This window comes from Lissotriton vulgaris, unplaced genomic scaffold (genome assembly GCF_964263255.1).
Source record: "Lissotriton vulgaris unplaced genomic scaffold, aLisVul1.2 SCAFFOLD_301, whole genome shotgun sequence".
NCBI lineage: Eukaryota > Metazoa > Chordata > Amphibia > Caudata > Salamandridae > Lissotriton > Lissotriton vulgaris.
This window is the reverse complement of record NW_028244321.1, coordinates 641,339-660,137: the sequence shown is the minus strand read 5'-3', so window position 1 is coordinate 660,137 and position 18,799 is coordinate 641,339. Positions and strand designations below refer to the sequence as shown.

The window sequence follows — 18,799 nt, the reverse complement described above, 5'->3', positions numbered from 1 at the left end:
CAGTCTATTACATTTTTCACTACTGTGAGGTCTGCCCATCTCATAGGTTAGCATTGGGTATTCCCTTATACTTTTTGGGGGGTAATTCCATATCAGAGAGGAGAAGCTTTATTTATTTATTGATAAATCCTATCTACTGGTGAGGTTGGATTTAATCTTACTATTGTATAAATGCCATTTTTAGAGAGTGAGCATTTCTCTGCACTTACTGCTCTATTTGCATGAAAACCTGTCTTCAATTGACGTCTGGATTGGGCTGCGAGACAGCTACATATGTGCATTCCCTGTAGACAGCCACAACACAGGTCACTCAACTGCAACTGCATTCATCTGCATTCTGATTGGCCTGGGGGAGAGCTCCGCTCCCCTTACCGCAAATATGTTCAAGAACGATAATTTATGTCAGTAAGTACAGTATACCTACATCTTATAATCATGTGTGTTTAAATAATTTGTCGTTAGATCGTTTAAATATTGAAAAGGATCTGTTTTTAATAGACATTTTACAAAAACAACTGGTACATTTGGGAATTCTGTAAAGGAAAAACCCAACTGCCGTGACATTGCCAACCACAATGCCGTGACTCGGATTCGAACCGAGGTTGCTGCGGCCACAACGCAGAGTACTAACCACTATATGATCACGGCGAGCAACTTGGGCTCAATAACGTACAGTGACATGAAGAAATTATAATTCGGAACACTCAGGGCTACTCCTGTGATAGGCTGAATGTGTTCATTGCTTCCTCATTCCTTATACAAAGGCTTTATCTCCTCAGTGGTTGATAGGCTGAAACCGTTTCCTGGCCGCCTGCTTGTGAACTGGCAGGAGTCAAAGATCACACATACACTGGTGGGCCTGTGATGGGACACCAATGCAGATAAACACACCTGGCGCAGATATTCTATTCTGTTTATTAGACCTGCATCTCCCCTGTACCTCCTCAAGCCATCTGTATGTGAAGCAAGAAAGAGTTAAGGAACGGTCCATCTACACTTTTATTGGGAGGATGCTGCCGTGAGCTCCTCCCAGCTAATCACACAAACAGCAGTAAAGCAAGATAACTAAACAGTTAGGGGAGACTGCATGGTAAGGTTTTTGAGGAATTATTGAAACTGACCTCAGTGACCCATAATCAGAGCTGTGGCTAATGACAGCATGCCTAATTATGATGAAGCAAGCACCATGGCTCGTAGGGGCCCCGCAACACACTTTTCTTATCTCATTGAATTAAAGTATAAACTCCTGCCATGTGTGAGTGGTAAAGGCTTGTTAATTTTGTTGCTTTTCAAATTCACGTCTGACAACAAGACGAAGGAACATTGGGGCATCAGACGCTTTGGAAAGTAGCCACCAACCGCAGAGAAAGAGAGAAAGAGGGAAAAGACAGTATGAGGTGTGGAGAAAGTAGCAGCAGGTACAAGGAGCTCAAATGAGATTAATGGCGCATAAATAGAGCACGTAAAGGAACAGTTCAAATCTAAGAAAAGGGAAAGAAAAGACTAGGAAAAAACACAGAAAGAGCTTGTAGATGAAATTCTCTTCCAGGGACAGTAGGTTAAGAGAAATTACACAGGGAGCAGTTAAGCTTGTAACACGGGGGAGAATAGAAAAGAAAATGCAGTTTTATGAAGTGTGTTTGCCTAATCCAGCTAGCACTTTTATTTTATTTCTCTATTTGCTTCTTTTATTGGTAAAGTAAGTTTCAAGTGCATGCACAGGTATGACCGAGAGAGCCAGGGTATAATAATTTGAAGCGTTTGCACCAGCGCTAATGAAGGACGAGAGTTATAGCAAAGATATGAAAGGGGGAGCGATAATAAATATGTGATATGGCAATAGTGACACCAAAATAAGCCACCTATTTATAAAACTGACATGGAAGAAATACTAAAGGTTAACTTCTGAAATTGTAGCCGATGTTAAAAAGATTCTCGTTGTCGGCAGGATTCGAACCTGCGCGGGGAGACCCCAATGGATTTCTAGTCCATCGCCTTAACCACTCGGCTACAACAACTGACTGTAAGGCGTGTGCACATAATCCGTATGCAAGTTTTCAAGGTGTCCCACAGCACATTCCTGATATTCTGCAATGCACTTTTTAAAAATAATGTTTTTTTCAGCAGGCACATTCTCTCCTAAAAACAAAAATGCATGTGTATATCTCTAGTTTGGAATACCATAGCCTTGCATGCATACTCTCATGGGTCACTCAAGTATTTTGGACCCTATTGCTCTCTGTTTTCGTGCTGCTTTTAGTATATGGCCCATATTACAGAAGTCTACCATCTTTGAGTATTTGAGGCTCCTTTGTAAGTGCTTTATATTTTTTCCTTGAAGAGCTATATAATAAAGGGGTCCGGGAAAGATTTCATTTATGGAAGATAAAAGAAGGCCCACTTGTCTCACCAAATGCTGTAGAGAAACCTGATGTTTTACTCATGTTATCCTTAGTTCGTTTTTGTTAGACCTTGCATTCTTAAGGTGGTCCCAACCCCACCTTATTGCTTTTCACCTCCGCATTTTGCTGTATCTTTTTGTTGGCCTTAGGACTCTGATCACTTTATCGCTACTAATCAGTGCTGAAGTGCACGTGCTTCTTCCCTAATCATGTGTATAATTGGAGTATACCTGACTGACAGATTTAATTTACTTGAAAGCCCCTTTTAGAGTGGTATACCATATACCCAGGGACTGATTGTGCCGCCCAAAGAAATAGCATTTCAAACCTGTCTCAAGCCTGCTACTGCAGTGCCTGTGCTGCAGTGTACTGCCACTTCGACTTGGCATTTAAAACTACTTGCCAAGCCTTAAACTCCAATTTTATTACATATCAGTAACCCCTAAGGTAGGTCCTAGGTAGTCCTAGGGGCATCATGCTATGTAAGTAAAAGGTAAGACATGTACTGTAGTAGTTTGTATGTCCTAGTAGTATCAAACAGTCTATTACATTTTTCACTACTGTGAGGTCTGCCCCTCTCATAGGTTAGCATTGGGTATTCCCTTATACTTTTTGGGGGGTAATTCCATATCAGAGAGGAGAAGCTTTATTTATTTATTAATAAATCCTATCTACTGGTGAGGTTGGATTTAATCTTACTATTGTATAAATGCCATTTTTAGAGAGTGAGCATTTCTCTGCACTTACTGCTCTATTTGCATGAAAACCTGTCTTCAATTGACGTCTGGATTGGGCTGCGAGACAGCTACATATGTGCATTCCCTGTAGACAGCCACAACACAGGTCACTCAACTGCAACTGCATTCATCTGCATTCTGATTGGCCTGGGGGAGAGCCCCGCTCCCCTTACCGCAAATATGTTCAAGAACGATAATTTATGTCAGTAAGTACAGTATACCTACATCTTATAATCATGTGTGTTTAAATAATTTGTCGTTAGATCGTTTAAATATTGAAAAGGATCGGTTTTTAATAGACATTTTACAAAAACAACTGGTACATTTGGGAATTCTGTAAAGGAAAAACCCAACTGCCGTGACATTGCCAACCACAATGCCGTGACTCGGATTAAAACCGAGGTTGCTGCGGCCACAACGCAGAGTACTAACCACTATACGATCACGGCGAGCTACTTGGGCTCAATAACGTACAGTGACATGAAGAAATTATAATTCGGAACACTCAGGGCTACTCCTGTGATAGGCTGAATGTGTTCATTGCTTCCTCATTCCTTATACAAAGGCTTTATCTCCTCAGTGGTTGATAGGCTGAAACCGTTTCCTGGCCGACTGCTTGTGAACTGGCAGGAGTCAAAGATCACACATACACTGGTGGGCCTGTGATGGGACACCAATGCAGAGAAACACACCTGGTGCAGATATTCTATTCTGTTTATTAGACCTGCATCTCCCCTGTACCTCCTCAAGCCATCTGTATGTGAAGCAAGAAAGAGTTAAGGAACGGTCCATCTACACTTTTATTGGGAGGATGCTGCCGTGAGTTCCTCCCAGCTAATCACACAAACAGCAGTAAAGCAAAATAACTACACAGTTAGGGGGGACTGCATGGTTAGGTTTTTGAGGAATTATTGAAACTGACCTCAGTGACCCATAATCAGAGCTGTGGCTAATGACTGCATGCCTAATTATGATGAAGCAAGCACCATGGCTCGTAGGGGCCCCACAACACACTTTTCTTAGCTCATTGAATTAAAGTATAAACTCCTGCCATGTGTGAGTGGTAAAGGCTTGTTAATTTTGTTGCTTTTCAAATTCACGTCTGACAACAAGACGAAGGAACATTGGGGCATCAGACGCTTTGGAAAGTAGCCACCAACCGCAGAGAAAGAGGGAAAAGGCAGTATGAGGTGTGGAGAAAACAGCAGCAGGTACAAGGAGCTCAAATGAGATTAATGGCGCCTAAATAGAGCACGTAAAGGAACAGTTACAAATCTAAGAAAAGGGAAAGAAAAGACTAGGAAAAAATACAGAAAGAGCTTGTAGATGAAATTCTCTTCCAGGAACAACAGGTTAAGAGAAATTACACAGGGAGCAGTTAAGCTTGTAACACGGGGGAGAATAGAAAAGAAAATGCAGTTTTATGAAGTGTGTTTGCCTAATCCAGCTAGCACTTTTATTTTATTTCTCTATTTGCTTCTTTTATTGGTAAAGTAAGTTTCAAGTGCATGCACAGGTACGACCGAGAGAGCCAGGGTATAATAATTTGAAGCGTTTGCACCAGCGCTAATGAAGGACGAGAGTTATAGCAAAGATCTGAAAGGGGGAGCGATAATAAATATGTGATATGGCAATAGTGACACCAAAATAAGCCACCTATTTATAAAACTGACATGGAAGAAATACTAAAGGTTAACTTCTGAAATTGTAGCCGATGTTAAAAAGATTCTCGTTGTCGGCAGGATTCGAACCTGCGCGGGGAGACCTCAATGGATTTCTAGTCCATCGCCTTAACCACTCGGCCACAACAACTGACTGTAAGGCGTGTGCACATAATCTGTATGCAAGTTTTCAAGGTGTTCCACAGCAAATTTCTGATATTCTGCAATGGACTTTTTAAAAAAAATGTTTTTTTCAGCAGGCACATTCACTCCTAAAAACAAAAATTGCATGCGTGTATCTCTAGTTTGGAATACCATAGGCTTGCATGCATACTCTCATGGGTCACTCAAGTTTTTTGGACCCTATTGCACTCTGTTTTCGTGCTGCTTTTAGTATATGGCCCATATTACAGAAGTCTACCATCTTTGAGTATTTGAGGCTCCTTTGTAAGTGCTTTATATTTTTTCCTTGAAGAGCTATATAATAAAGGGGTCCGGGAAAGATTCCATTTATGGAAGATAAAAGAAGGCCCACTTGTCTCACCAAATGCTGTAGAGAAACCTGATGTTTTACTCATGTTATCCTTAGTTCGTTTTTGTTAGACCTTGCATTCTTAAGGTGGTCCCAACCCCACCTTATTGCTTTTCACCTCCGCATTTTGCTGTATCTTTTTGTTGGCCTTAGGACTCTGGTCACTTTATTGCTACTAATCAGTGCTGAAGTGCACGTGCTTCTTCCTTAATCATGTGTATAATTGAAGTATACCTGACTGACAGATTTAATTTACTTGAAAGCCCCTTGTAAAGTGGTATACCATATACCCAGGGACTGATTGTGCAGCCCAAAGAAATAGCATTTCAAACCTGTCTCAAGCCTGCTACTGCAGTGCCTGTGCTGCAGTGTACTGCCACTACGACTTGGCATTTAAAACTACTTGCCAAGACTTAAACTCCAATTTTATTACATATCAGTAACCCCTAAGGTAGGCCCTAAGTAGTCCTAGGGGCATCATGCTATGTAAGTAAAAGGTAAGACATGTACTGTGGTAGTTTGTATGTCCTAGTAGTATCAAACAGTCTATTACATTTTTCACTACTGTGAGGTCTGCCCCTCTCATAGGTTAGCATTGGGTATTCCCTTATACTTTATGGGGGGTAATTCCATATCAGCGAGGAGAAGCTTTATTTATTTATTGATAAATCCTATCTACTGGTGAGGTTGGATTTAATCTTACTATTGTATAAATGCCATTTTTAGAGAGTGAGCATTTCTCTGCACTTACTGCTACATTTGCATGAAAACCTGTCTTCAATTGACGTCTGGATTGGGCTGCGAGACAGCTACATATGTGCATTCCCTGTAGACAGCCACAACACAGGTCACTCAACTGAAACTGCATTCATATGCATTCTGATTGGCCTGGGGGAGAGCCCAGCTCCCCTTACCGCAAATATGTTCAAGAACGATAATTTATGTCAGTAAGTACAGTATACCTACATCTTATAATCATGTGTGTTTAAATAATTTGTCGTTAGATCGTTTGAATATTGAAAAGGATCTGTTTTTAATAGACATTTTACAAAAACAACTGGTACATTTGGGAATTCTGTAAAGGAAAAACCCAACTGCCGTGACATTGCCAACCACAATGCCGTGACTCGGATTCGAACCGAGGTTGCTGCGGCCACAACGCAGAGTACTAACCACTATACAATCACGGCGAGCTACTTGGGCTCAATAATGTACAGTGACATGAAGAAATTATAATTCGGAACACTCAGGGCTACTCCTGTGATAGGCTGAATGTGTTCATTGCTTCCTCATTCCTTATACAAAGGCTTTATCTCCTCAGTGGTTGATAGGCTGAAACCGTTTCCTGGCCGCCTGCTTGTGAACTGGCAGGAGTCAAAGATCGTACATACACTGGTGGGCCTGTGATGGGACACCAATGCAGAGAAACACACCTGGCGCAGATATTCTATTCTGTTTATTAGACCTGCATCTCCCCTGTACCTCCTCAAGCCATCTGTATGTGAAGCAAGAAAGAGTTAAGGAACGGTCCATCTACACTTTTATTGGGAGGATGCTGCCGTGAGCTCCTCCCAGCTAATCACACAAACAGCAGTAAAGCAAGATAACTACACAGTTAGGGGGGACTGCATGGTTAGGTTTTTGAGGAATTATTGAAACTGACCTCAGTGACCCATAATCAGAGCTGTGGCTAATGACTGCATGCCTAATTATGATGAAGCAAGCACCATGGCTCGTAGGGGCCCCACAACACACTTTTCTTAGCTCATTGAATTAAAGTATAAACTCCTGCCATGTGTGAGTGGTAAAGGCTTGTTAATTTTGTTGCTTTTCAAATTCACGTCTGACAACAAGACGAAGGAACATTGGGGCATCAGACGCTTTGGAAAGTAGCCACCAACCGCAGAGAAAGAGGGAAAAGGCAGTATGAGGTGTGGAGAAAACAGCAGCAGGTACAAGGAGCTCAAATGAGATTAATGGCGCCTAAATAGAGCACGTAAAGGAACAGTTACAGATCTAAGAAAAGGGAAAGAAAAGACTAGGAAAAAATACAGAAAGAGCTTGAAGATGAAATTCTCTTCCAGGAACAACAGGTTAAGAGAAATTACACAGGGAGCAGTTAAGCTTGTAACACGGGGGAGAATAGAAAAGAAAATGCAGTTTTATGAAGTGTGTTTGCCTAATCCAGCTAGCACTTTTATTTTATTTCTCTATTTGCTTCTTTTATTGGTAAAGTAAGTTTCAAGTGCATGCACAGGTACGACCGAGAGAGCCAGGGTATAATAATTTGAAGCGTTTGCACCAGCGCTAATGAAGGACGAGAGTTATAGCAAAGATCTGAAAGGGGGAGCGATAATAAATATGTGATATGGCAATAGTGACACCAAAATAAGCCACCTATTTATAAAACTGACATGGAAGAAATACTAAAGGTTAACTTCTGAAATTGTAGCCGATGTTAAAAAGATTCTCGTTGTCGGCAGGATTCGAACCTGCGCGTGGAGACCTCAATGGATTTCTAGTCCATCGCCTTAACCACTCGGCCACAACAACTGACTGTAAGGCGTGTGCACATAATCTGTATGCAAGTTTTCAAGGTGTTCCTCAGCAAATTTCTGATATTCTGCAATGGACTTTTTAAAAAAAATGTTTTTTCAGCAGGCACATTCACTCCTAAAAACAAAAATTGCATGCGTGTATCTCTAGTTTGGAATACCATAGGCTTGCATGCATACTCTCATGGGTCACTCAAGTTTTTTGGACCCTATTGCACTCTGTTTTTGTGCTGCTTTTAGTATATGGCCCATATTACAGAAGTCTACCATCTTTGAGTATTTGAGGCTCCTTTGTAAGTGCTTTATATTTTTTCCTTGAAGAGCTATATAATAAAGGGGTCCGGGAAAGATTCCATTTATGGAAGATAAGAGAAGGCCCACTTGTCTCACCAAATGCTGTAGAGAAACCTGATGTTTTACTCATGTTATCCTTAGTTCGTTTTTGTTAGACCTTGCATTCTTAAGGTGGTCCCAACCCCACCTTATTGCTTTTCACCTCCGCATTTTGCTGTATCTTTTTGTTGGCCTTAGGACTCTGGTCACTTTATTGCTACTAATCAGTGCTGAAGTGCACGTGCTTCTTCCTTAATCATGTGTATAATTTAAGTATACCTGACTGACAGATTTAATTTACTTGAAAGCCCCTTGTAAAGTGGTATACCATATACCCAGGGACTGATTGTGCAGCCCAAAGAAATAGCATTTCAAACCTGTCTCAAGCCTGCTACTGCAGTGCCTGTGCTGCAGTGTACTGCCACTTCGACTTGGCATTTAAAACTACTTGCCAAGCCTTAAACTCCAATTTTATTACATATCAGTAACCCCTAAGGTAGGCCCTAAGTAGTCCTAGGGGCATCATGCTATGTAAGTTAAAGGTAAGACATGTACTGTGGTAGTTTGTATGTCCTAGTAGTATCAAACAGTCTATTACATTTTTCACTACTGTGAGGTCTGCCCCTCTCATAGGTTAGCATTGGGTATTCCCTTATACTTTATGGGGGGTAATTCCATATCAGAGAGGAGAAGCTTTATTTATTTATTGATAAATCCTATCTACTGGTGAGGTTGGATTTAATCTTACTATTGTATAAATGCCATTTTTAGAGAGTGAGCATTTCTCTGCACTTACTGCTCTATTTGCATGAAAACCTGTCTTCAATTGACGTCTGGATTGGGCTGCGAGACAGCTACATATGTGCATTCCCTGTAGACAGCCACAACACAGGTCACTCAACTGAAACTGCATTCATATGCATTCTGATTGGCCTGGGGGAGAGCCCAGCTCCCCTTACCGCAAATATGTTCAAGAACGATAATTTATGTCAGTAAGTACAGTATACCTACATCTTATAATCATGTGTGTTTAAATAATTTGTCGTTAGATCGTTTGAATATTGAAAAGGATCTGTTTTTAATAGACATTTTACAAAAACAACTGGTACATTTGGGAATTCTGTAAAGGAAAAACCCAACTGCCATGACATTGCCAACCACAATGCCGTGACTCAGATTCGAACCGAGGTTGCTGCGGCCACAACGCAGAGTACTAACCACTATACGATCACGGCGAGCTACTTGGGCTCAATAACGTACAGTGACATGAAGAAATTATAATTCGGAACACTCAGGGCTACTCCTGTGATAGGCTGAATGTGTTCATTGCTTCCTCATTCCTTATACAAAGGCTTTATCTCCTCAGTGGTTGATAGGCTGAAACCGTTTCCTGGCCGCCTGCTTGTGAACTGGCAGGAGTCAAAGATCACACATACACTGGTGGGCCTGTGATGGGACACCAATGCAGAGAAACACACCTGGCGCAGATATTCTATTCTGTTTATTAGACCTGCATCTCCCCTGTACCTCCTCAAGCCATCTGTATGTGAAGCAAGAAAGAGTTAAGGAACGGTCCATCTACACTTTTATTGGGAGGATGCTGCCGTGAGTTCCTCCCAGCTAATCACACAAACAGCAGTAAAGCAAAATAACTACACAGTTAGGGGGGACTGCATGGTTAGGTTTTTGAGGAATTATTGAAACTGACCTCAGTGACCCATAATCAGAGCTGTGGCTAATGACTGCATGCCTAATTATGATGAAGCAAGCACCATGGCTCGTAGGGGCCCCACAACACACTTTTCTTAGCTCATTGAATTAAAGTATAAACTCCTGCCATGTGTGAGTGGTAAAGGCTTGTTAATTTTGTTGCTTTTCAAATTCACGTCTGACAACAAGACGAAGGAACATTGGGGCATCAGACGCTTTGGAAAGTAGCCACCAACCGCAGAGAAAGAGGGAAAAGGCAGTATGAGGTGTGGAGAAAACAGCAGCAGGTACAAGGAGCTCAAATGAGATTAATGGCGCCTAAATAGAGCACGTAAAGGAACAGTTACAAATCTAAGAAAAGGGAAAGAAAAGACTAGGAAAAAATACAGAAAGAGCTTGTAGATGAAATTCTCTTCCAGGAACAACAGGTTAAGAGAAATTACACAGGGAGCAGTTAAGCTTGTAACACGGGGGAGAATAGAAAAGAAAATGCAGTTTTATGAAGTGTGTTTGCCTAATCCAGCTAGCACTTTTATTTTATTTCTCTATTTGCTTCTTTTATTGGTAAAGTAAGTTTCAAGTGCATGCACAGGTACGACCGAGAGAGCCAGGGTATAATAATTTGAAGCGTTTGCACCAGCGCTAATGAAGGACGAGAGTTATAGCAAAGATCTGAAAGGGGGAGCGATAATAAATATGTGATATGGCAATAGTGACACCAAAATAAGCCACCTATTTATAAAACTGACATGGAAGAAATACTAAAGGTTAACTTCTGAAATTGTAGCCGATGTTAAAAAGATTCTCGTTGTCGGCAGGATTCGAACCTGCGCGGGGAGACCTCAATGGATTTCTAGTCCATCGCCTTAACCACTCGGCCACAACAACTGACTGTAAGGCGTGTGCACATAATCTGTATGCAAGTTTTCAAGGTGTTCCACAGCAAATTTCTGATATTCTGCAATGGACTTTTTAAAAAAAATGTTTTTTTCAGCAGGCACATTCACTCCTAAAAACAAAAATTGCATGCGTGTATCTCTAGTTTGGAATACCATAGGCTTGCATGCATACTCTCATGGGTCACTCAAGTTTTTTGGACCCTATTGCACTCTGTTTTCGTGCTGCTTTTAGTATATGGCCCATATTACAGAAGTCTACCATCTTTGAGTATTTGAGGCTCCTTTGTAAGTGCTTTATATTTTTTCCTTGAAGAGCTATATAATAAAGGGGTCCGGGAAAGATTCCATTTATGGAAGATAAAAGAAGGCCCACTTGTCTCACCAAATGCTGTAGAGAAACCTGATGTTTTACTCATGTTATCCTTAGTTCGTTTTTGTTAGACCTTGCATTCTTAAGGTGGTCCCAACCCCACCTTATTGCTTTTCACCTCCGCATTTTGCTGTATCTTTTTGTTGGCCTTAGGACTCTGGTCACTTTATTGCTACTAATCAGTGCTGAAGTGCACGTGCTTCTTCCTTAATCATGTGTATAATTGAAGTATACCTGACTGACAGATTTAATTTACTTGAAAGCCCCTTGTAAAGTGGTATACCATATACCCAGGGACTGATTGTGCAGCCCAAAGAAATAGCATTTCAAACCTGTCTCAAGCCTGCTACTGCAGTGCCTGTGCTGCAGTGTACTGCCACTTCGACTTGGCATTTAAAACTACTTGCCAAGACTTAAACTCCAATTTTATTACATATCAGTAACCCCTAAGGTAGGCCCTAAGTAGTCCTAGGGGCATCATGCTATGTAAGTAAAAGGTAAGACATGTACTGTGGTAGTTTGTATGTCCTAGTAGTATCAAACAGTCTATTACATTTTTCACTACTGTGAGGTCTGCCCCTCTCATAGGTTAGCATTGGGTATTCCCTTATACTTTATGGGGGGTAATTCCATATCAGCGAGGAGAAGCTTTATTTATTTATTGATAAATCCTATCTACTGGTGAGGTTGGATTTAATCTTACTATTGTATAAATGCCATTTTTAGAGAGTGAGCATTTCTCTGCACTTACTGCTACATTTGCATGAAAACCTGTCTTCAATTGACGTCTGGATTGGGCTGCGAGACAGCTACATATGTGCATTCCCTGTAGACAGCCACAACACAGGTCACTCAACTGAAACTGCATTCATATGCATTCTGATTGGCCTGGGGGAGAGCCCAGCTCCCCTTACCGCAAATATGTTCAAGAACGATAATTTATGTCAGTAAGTACAGTATACCTACATCTTATAATCATGTGTGTTTAAATAATTTGTCGTTAGATCGTTTGAATATTGAAAAGGATCTGTTTTTAATAGACATTTTACAAAAACAACTGGTACATTTGGGAATTCTGTAAAGGAAAAACCCAACTGCCGTGACATTGCCAACCACAATGCCGTGACTCGGATTCGAACCGAGGTTGCTGCGGCCACAACGCAGAGTACTAACCACTATACAATCACGGCGAGCTACTTGGGCTCAATAATGTACAGTGACATGAAGAAATTATAATTCGGAACACTCAGGGCTACTCCTGTGATAGGCTGAATGTGTTCATTGCTTCCTCATTCCTTATACAAAGGCTTTATCTCCTCAGTGGTTGATAGGCTGAAACCGTTTCCTGGCCGCCTGCTTGTGAACTGGCAGGAGTCAAAGATCGTACATACACTGGTGGGCCTGTGATGGGACACCAATGCAGAGAAACACACCTGGCGCAGATATTCTATTCTGTTTATTAGACCTGCATCTCCCCTGTACCTCCTCAAGCCATCTGTATGTGAAGCAAGAAAGAGTTAAGGAACGGTCCATCTACACTTTTATTGGGAGGATGCTGCCGTGAGCTCCTCCCAGCTAATCACACAAACAGCAGTAAAGCAAGATAACTACACAGTTAGGGGGGACTGCATGGTTAGGTTTTTGAGGAATTATTGAAACTGACCTCAGTGACCCATAATCAGAGCTGTGGCTAATGACTGCATGCCTAATTATGATGAAGCAAGCACCATGGCTCGTAGGGGCCCCACAACACACTTTTCTTAGCTCATTGAATTAAAGTATAAACTCCTGCCATGTGTGAGTGGTAAAGGCTTGTTAATTTTGTTGCTTTTCAAATTCACGTCTGACAACAAGACGAAGGAACATTGGGGCATCAGACGCTTTGGAAAGTAGCCACCAACCGCAGAGAAAGAGGGAAAAGGCAGTATGAGGTGTGGAGAAAACAGCAGCAGGTACAAGGAGCTCAAATGAGATTAATGGCGCCTAAATAGAGCACGTAAAGGAACAGTTACAGATCTAAGAAAAGGGAAAGAAAAGACTAGGAAAAAATACAGAAAGAGCTTGAAGATGAAATTCTCTTCCAGGAACAACAGGTTAAGAGAAATTACACAGGGAGCAGTTAAGCTTGTAACACGGGGGAGAATAGAAAAGAAAATGCAGTTTTATGAAGTGTGTTTGCCTAATCCAGCTAGCACTTTTATTTTATTTCTCTATTTGCTTCTTTTATTGGTAAAGTAAGTTTCAAGTGCATGCACAGGTACGACCGAGAGAGCCAGGGTATAATAATTTGAAGCGTTTGCACCAGCGCTAATGAAGGACGAGAGTTATAGCAAAGATCTGAAAGGGGGAGCGATAATAAATATGTGATATGGCAATAGTGACACCAAAATAAGCCACCTATTTATAAAACTGACATGGAAGAAATACTAAAGGTTAACTTCTGAAATTGTAGCCGATGTTAAAAAGATTCTCGTTGTCGGCAGGATTCGAACCTGCGCGTGGAGACCTCAATGGATTTCTAGTCCATCGCCTTAACCACTCGGCCACAACAACTGACTGTAAGGCGTGTGCACATAATCTGTATGCAAGTTTTCAAGGTGTTCCTCAGCAAATTTCTGATATTCTGCAATGGACTTTTTAAAAAAAATGTTTTTTCAGCAGGCACATTCACTCCTAAAAACAAAAATTGCATGCGTGTATCTCTAGTTTGGAATACCATAGGCTTGCATGCATACTCTCATGGGTCACTCAAGTTTTTTGGACCCTATTGCACTCTGTTTTCGTGCTGCTTTTAGTATATGGCCCATATTACAGAAGTCTACCATCTTTGAGTATTTGAGGCTCCTTTGTAAGTGCTTTATATTTTTTCCTTGAAGAGCTATATAATAAAGGGGTCCGGGAAAGATTCCATTTATGGAAGATAAGAGAAGGCCCACTTGTCTCACCAAATGCTGTAGAGAAACCTGATGTTTTACTCATGTTATCCTTAGTTCGTTTTTGTTAGACCTTGCATTCTTAAGGTGGTCCCAACCCCACCTTATTGCTTTTCACCTCCGCATTTTGCTGTATCTTTTTGTTGGCCTTAGGACTCTGGTCACTTTATTGCTACTAATCAGTGCTGAAGTGCACGTGCTTCTTCCTTAATCATGTGTATAATTTAAGTATACCTGACTGACAGATTTAATTTACTTGAAAGCCCCTTGTAAAGTGGTATACCATATACCCAGGGACTGATTGTGCAGCCCAAAGAAATAGCATTTCAAACCTGTCTCAAGCCTGCTACTGCAGTGCCTGTGCTGCAGTGTACTGCCACTTCGACTTGGCATTTAAAACTACTTGCCAAGCCTTAAACTCCAATTTTATTACATATCAGTAACCCCTAAGGTAGGCCCTAAGTAGTCCTAGGGGCATCATGCTATGTAAGTTAAAGGTAAGACATGTACTGTGGTAGTTTGTATGTCCTAGTAGTATCAAACAGTCTATTACATTTTTCACTACTGTGAGGTCTGCCCCTCTCATAGGTTAGCATTGGGTATTCCCTTATACTTTATGGGGGGTAATTCCATATCAGAGAGGAGAAGCTTTATTTATTTATTGATAAATCCTATCTACTGGTGAGGTTGGATTTAATCTTACTATTGTATAAATGCCATTTTTAGAGAGTGAGCATTTCTCTGCACTTACTGCTCTATTTGCATGAAAACCTGTCTTCAATTGACGTCTGGATTGGGCTGCGAGACAGCTACATATGTGCATTCCCTGTAGACAGCCACAACACAGGTCACTCAACTGAAACTGCATTCATATGCATTCTGATTGGCCTGGGGGAGAGCCCAGCTCCCCTTACCGCAAATATGTTCAAGAACGATAATTTATGTCAGTAAGTACAGTATACCTACATCTTATAATCATGTGTGTTTAAATAATTTGTCGTTAGATCGTTTGAATATTGAAAAGGATCTGTTTTTAATAGACATTTTACAAAAACAACTGGTACATTTGGGAATTCTGTAAAGGAAAAACCCAACTGCCGTGACATTGCCAACCACAATGCCGTGACTCAGATTCGAACCGAGGTTGCTGCGGCCACAACGCAGAGTACTAACCACTATACGATCACAGCGAGCTACTTGGGCTCAATAACGTACAGTGACATGAAGAAATTATAATTCGGAACACTCAGGGCTACTCCTGTGATAGGCTGAATGTGTTCATTGCTTCCTCATTCCTTATACAAAGGCTTTATCTCCTCAGTGGTTGATAGGCTGAAACCGTTTCCTGGCCGCCTGCTTGTGAACTGGCAGGAGTCAAAGATCACACATACACTGGTGGGCCTGTGATGGGACACCAATGCAGAGAAACACACCTGGCGCAGATATTCTATTCTGTTTATTAGACCTGCATCTCCCCTGTACCTCCTCAAGCCATCTGTATGTGAAGCAAGAAAGAGTTAAGGAACGGTCCATCTACACTTTTATTGGGAGGATGCTGCCGGGAGCTCCTCCCAGCTAATCACACAAACAGCAGTAAAGCAAGATAACTACACAGTTAGGGGGGACTGCATGGTTAGGTTTTTGAGGAATTATTGAAACTGACCTCAGTGACCCATAATCAGAGCTGTGGCTAATGACTGCATGCCTAATTATGATGAAGCAAGCACCATGGCTCGTAGGGGCCCCACAACACACTTTTCTTAGCTCATTGAATTAAAGTATAAACTCCTGCCATGTGTGAGTGGTAAAGGCTTGTTAATTTTGTTGCTTTTCAAATTCACGTCTGACAACAAGACGAAGGAACATTGGGGCATCAGACGCTTTGGAAAGTAGCCACCAACCGCAGAGAAAGAGGGAAAAGGCAGTATGAGGTGTGGAGAAAACAGCAGCAGGTACAAGGAGCTCAAATGAGATTAATGGCGCCTAAATAGAGCACGTAAAGGAACAGTTACAGATCTAAGAAAAGGGAAAGAAAAGACTAGGAAAAAATACAGAAAGAGCTTGAAGATGAAATTCTCTTCCAGGAACAACAGGTTAAGAGAAATTACACAGGGAGCAGTTAAGCTTGTAACACGGGGGAGAATAGAAAAGAAAATGCAGTTTTATGAAGTGTGTTTGCCTAATCCAGCTAGCACTTTTATTTTATTTCTCTATTTGCTTCTTTTATTGGTAAAGTAAGTTTCAAGTGCATGCACAGGTACGACCGAGAGAGCCAGGGTATAATAATTTGAAGCGTTTGCACCAGCGCTAATGAAGGACGAGAGTTATAGCAAAGATCTGAAAGGGGGAGCGATAATAAATATGTGATATGGCAATAGTGACACCAAAATAAGCCACCTATTTATAAAACTGACATGGAAGAAATACTAAAGGTTAACTTCTGAAATTGTAGCCGATGTTAAAAAGATTCTCGTTGTCGGCAGGATTCGAACCTGCGCGTGGAGACCTCAATGGATTTCTAGTCCATCGCCTTAACCACTCGGCCACAACAACTGACTGTAAGGCGTGTGCACATAATCTGTATGCAAGTTTTCAAGGTGTTCCTCAGCAAATTTCTGATATTCTGCAATGGACTTTTTAAAAAAAATGTTTTTTCAGCAGGCACATTCACTCCTAAAAACAAAAATTGCATGCGTGTATCTCTAGTTTGGAATACCATAGGCTTGCATGCATACTCTCATGGGTCACTCAAGTTTTTTGGACCCTATTGCACTCTGTTTTCGTGCTGCTTTTAGTATATGGCCCATATTACAGAAGTCTACCATCTTTGAGTATTTGAGGCTCCTTTGTAAGTGCTTTATATTTTTTCCTTGAAGAGCTATATAATAAAGGGGTCCGGGAAAGATTCCATTTATGGAAGATAAGAGAAGGCCCACTTGTCTCACCAAATGCTGTAGAGAAACCTGATGTTTTACTCATGTTATCCTTAGTTCGTTTTTGTTAGACCTTGCATTCTTAAGGTGGTCCCAACCCCACCTTATTGCTTTTCACCTCCGCATTTTGCTGTATCTTTTTGTTGGCCTTAGGACTCTGGTCACTTTATTGCTACTAATCAGTGCTGAAGTGCACGTGCTTCTTCCTTAATCATGTGTATAATTTAAGTATACCTGACTGACAGATTTAATTTACTTGAAAGCCCCTTGTAAAGTGGTATACCATATACCCAGGGACTGATTGTGCAGCCCAAAGAAATAGCATTTCAAACCTGTCTCAAGCCTGCTACTGCAGTGCCTGTGCTGCAGTGTACTGCCACTTCGACTTGGCATTTAAAACTACTTGCCAAGCCTTAAACTCCAATTTTATTACATATCAGTAACCCCTAAGGTAGGCCCTAAGTAGTCCTAGGGGCATCATGCTATGTAAGTTAAAGGTAAGACATGTACTGTGGTAGTTTGTATGTCCTAGTAGTATCAAACAGTCTATTACATTTTTCACTACTGTGAGGTCTGCCCCTCTCATAGGTTAGCATTGGGTATTCCCTTATACTTTATGGGGGGTAATTCCATATCAGAGAGGAGAAGCTTTATTTATTTATTGATAAATCCTATCTACTGGTGAGGTTGGATTTAATCTTACTATTGTATAAATGCCATTTTTAGAGAGTGAGCATTTCTCTGCACTTACTGCTCTATTTGCATGAAAACCTGTCTTCAATTGACGTCTGGATTGGGCTGCGAGACAGCTACATATGTGCATTCCCTGTAGACAGCCACAACACAGGTCACTCAACTGAAACTGCATTCATATGCATTCTGATTGGCCTGGGGGAGAGCCCAGCTCCCCTTACCGCAAATATGTTCAAGAACGATAATTTATGTCAGTAAGTACAGTATACCTACATCTTATAATCATGTGTGTTTAAATAATTTGTCGTTAGATCGTTTGAATATTGAAAAGGATCTGTTTTTAATAGACATTTTACAAAAACAACTGGTACATTTGGGAATTCTGTAAAGGAAAAACCCAACTGCCGTGACATTGCCAACCACAATGCCGTGACTCAGATTCGAACCGAGGTTGCTGCGGCCACAACGCAGAGTACTAACCACTATACGATCACGGCGAGCTACTTGGGCTCAATAACGTACAGTGACATGAAGAAATTATAATTCGGAACACTCAGGGCTACTCCTGTGATAGGCTGAATGTGTTCATTGCTTCCTCATTCCTTATACAAAGGCTTTATCTCCTCAGTGGTTGATAGGCTGAAACCGTTTCCTGGCCGCCTGCTTGTGAACTGGCAGGAGTCAAAGATCACACATACACTGGTGGGCCTGTGATGGGACACCAATGCAGAGAAACACACCTGGCGCAGATATTCTATTCTGTTTATTAGACCTGCATCTCCCCTGTACCTCCTCAAGCCATCTGTATGTGAAGCAAGAAAGAGTTAAGGAACGGTCCATCTACACTTTTATTGGGAGGATGCTGCCGGGAGCTCCTCCCAGCTAATCACACAAACAGCAGTAAAGCAAGATAACTACACAGTTAGGGGGGACTGCATGGTTAGGTTTTTGAGGAATTATTGAAACTGACCTCAGTGACCCATAATCAGAGCTGTGGCTAATGACTGCATGCCTAATTATGATGAAGCAAGCACCATGGCT

The 18,799-nt window shown here is 41.4% G+C and overlaps 8 non-coding genes across 8 annotated transcripts; all 8 read right to left on the bottom strand.

Annotated features, from left to right (window-relative positions):
* Window positions 1-1,936: 1,936 nt before the first annotated feature.
* TRNAS-AGA (transfer RNA serine (anticodon AGA)) lies at window positions 1,937-2,018 on the bottom strand. The gene has a single exon. It is a non-coding gene; the product is annotated as a tRNA-Ser (tRNA).
* Window positions 2,019-4,869: 2,851 nt separating this feature from the next.
* On the bottom strand, window positions 4,870-4,951 carry TRNAS-AGA (transfer RNA serine (anticodon AGA)). The gene has a single exon. It is a non-coding gene; the product is annotated as a tRNA-Ser (tRNA).
* Window positions 4,952-6,450: 1,499 nt separating this feature from the next.
* On the bottom strand, window positions 6,451-6,522 carry TRNAH-GUG (transfer RNA histidin (anticodon GUG)). The gene has a single exon. It is a non-coding gene; the product is annotated as a tRNA-His (tRNA).
* A 1,281-nt stretch (window positions 6,523-7,803) lies between these two features.
* TRNAS-AGA (transfer RNA serine (anticodon AGA)) lies at window positions 7,804-7,885 on the bottom strand. Its single transcript has one exon. It is a non-coding gene; the product is annotated as a tRNA-Ser (tRNA).
* Window positions 7,886-10,736: 2,851 nt separating this feature from the next.
* TRNAS-AGA (transfer RNA serine (anticodon AGA)) lies at window positions 10,737-10,818 on the bottom strand. The gene has a single exon. It is a non-coding gene; the product is annotated as a tRNA-Ser (tRNA).
* A 1,499-nt stretch (window positions 10,819-12,317) lies between these two features.
* Window positions 12,318-12,389, bottom strand: TRNAH-GUG (transfer RNA histidin (anticodon GUG)). Its single transcript has one exon. It is a non-coding gene; the product is annotated as a tRNA-His (tRNA).
* A 1,281-nt stretch (window positions 12,390-13,670) lies between these two features.
* On the bottom strand, window positions 13,671-13,752 carry TRNAS-AGA (transfer RNA serine (anticodon AGA)). Its single transcript has one exon. It is a non-coding gene; the product is annotated as a tRNA-Ser (tRNA).
* Window positions 13,753-16,603: 2,851 nt separating this feature from the next.
* TRNAS-AGA (transfer RNA serine (anticodon AGA)) lies at window positions 16,604-16,685 on the bottom strand. Its single transcript has one exon. It is a non-coding gene; the product is annotated as a tRNA-Ser (tRNA).
* Window positions 16,686-18,799: the final 2,114 nt, after the last annotated feature.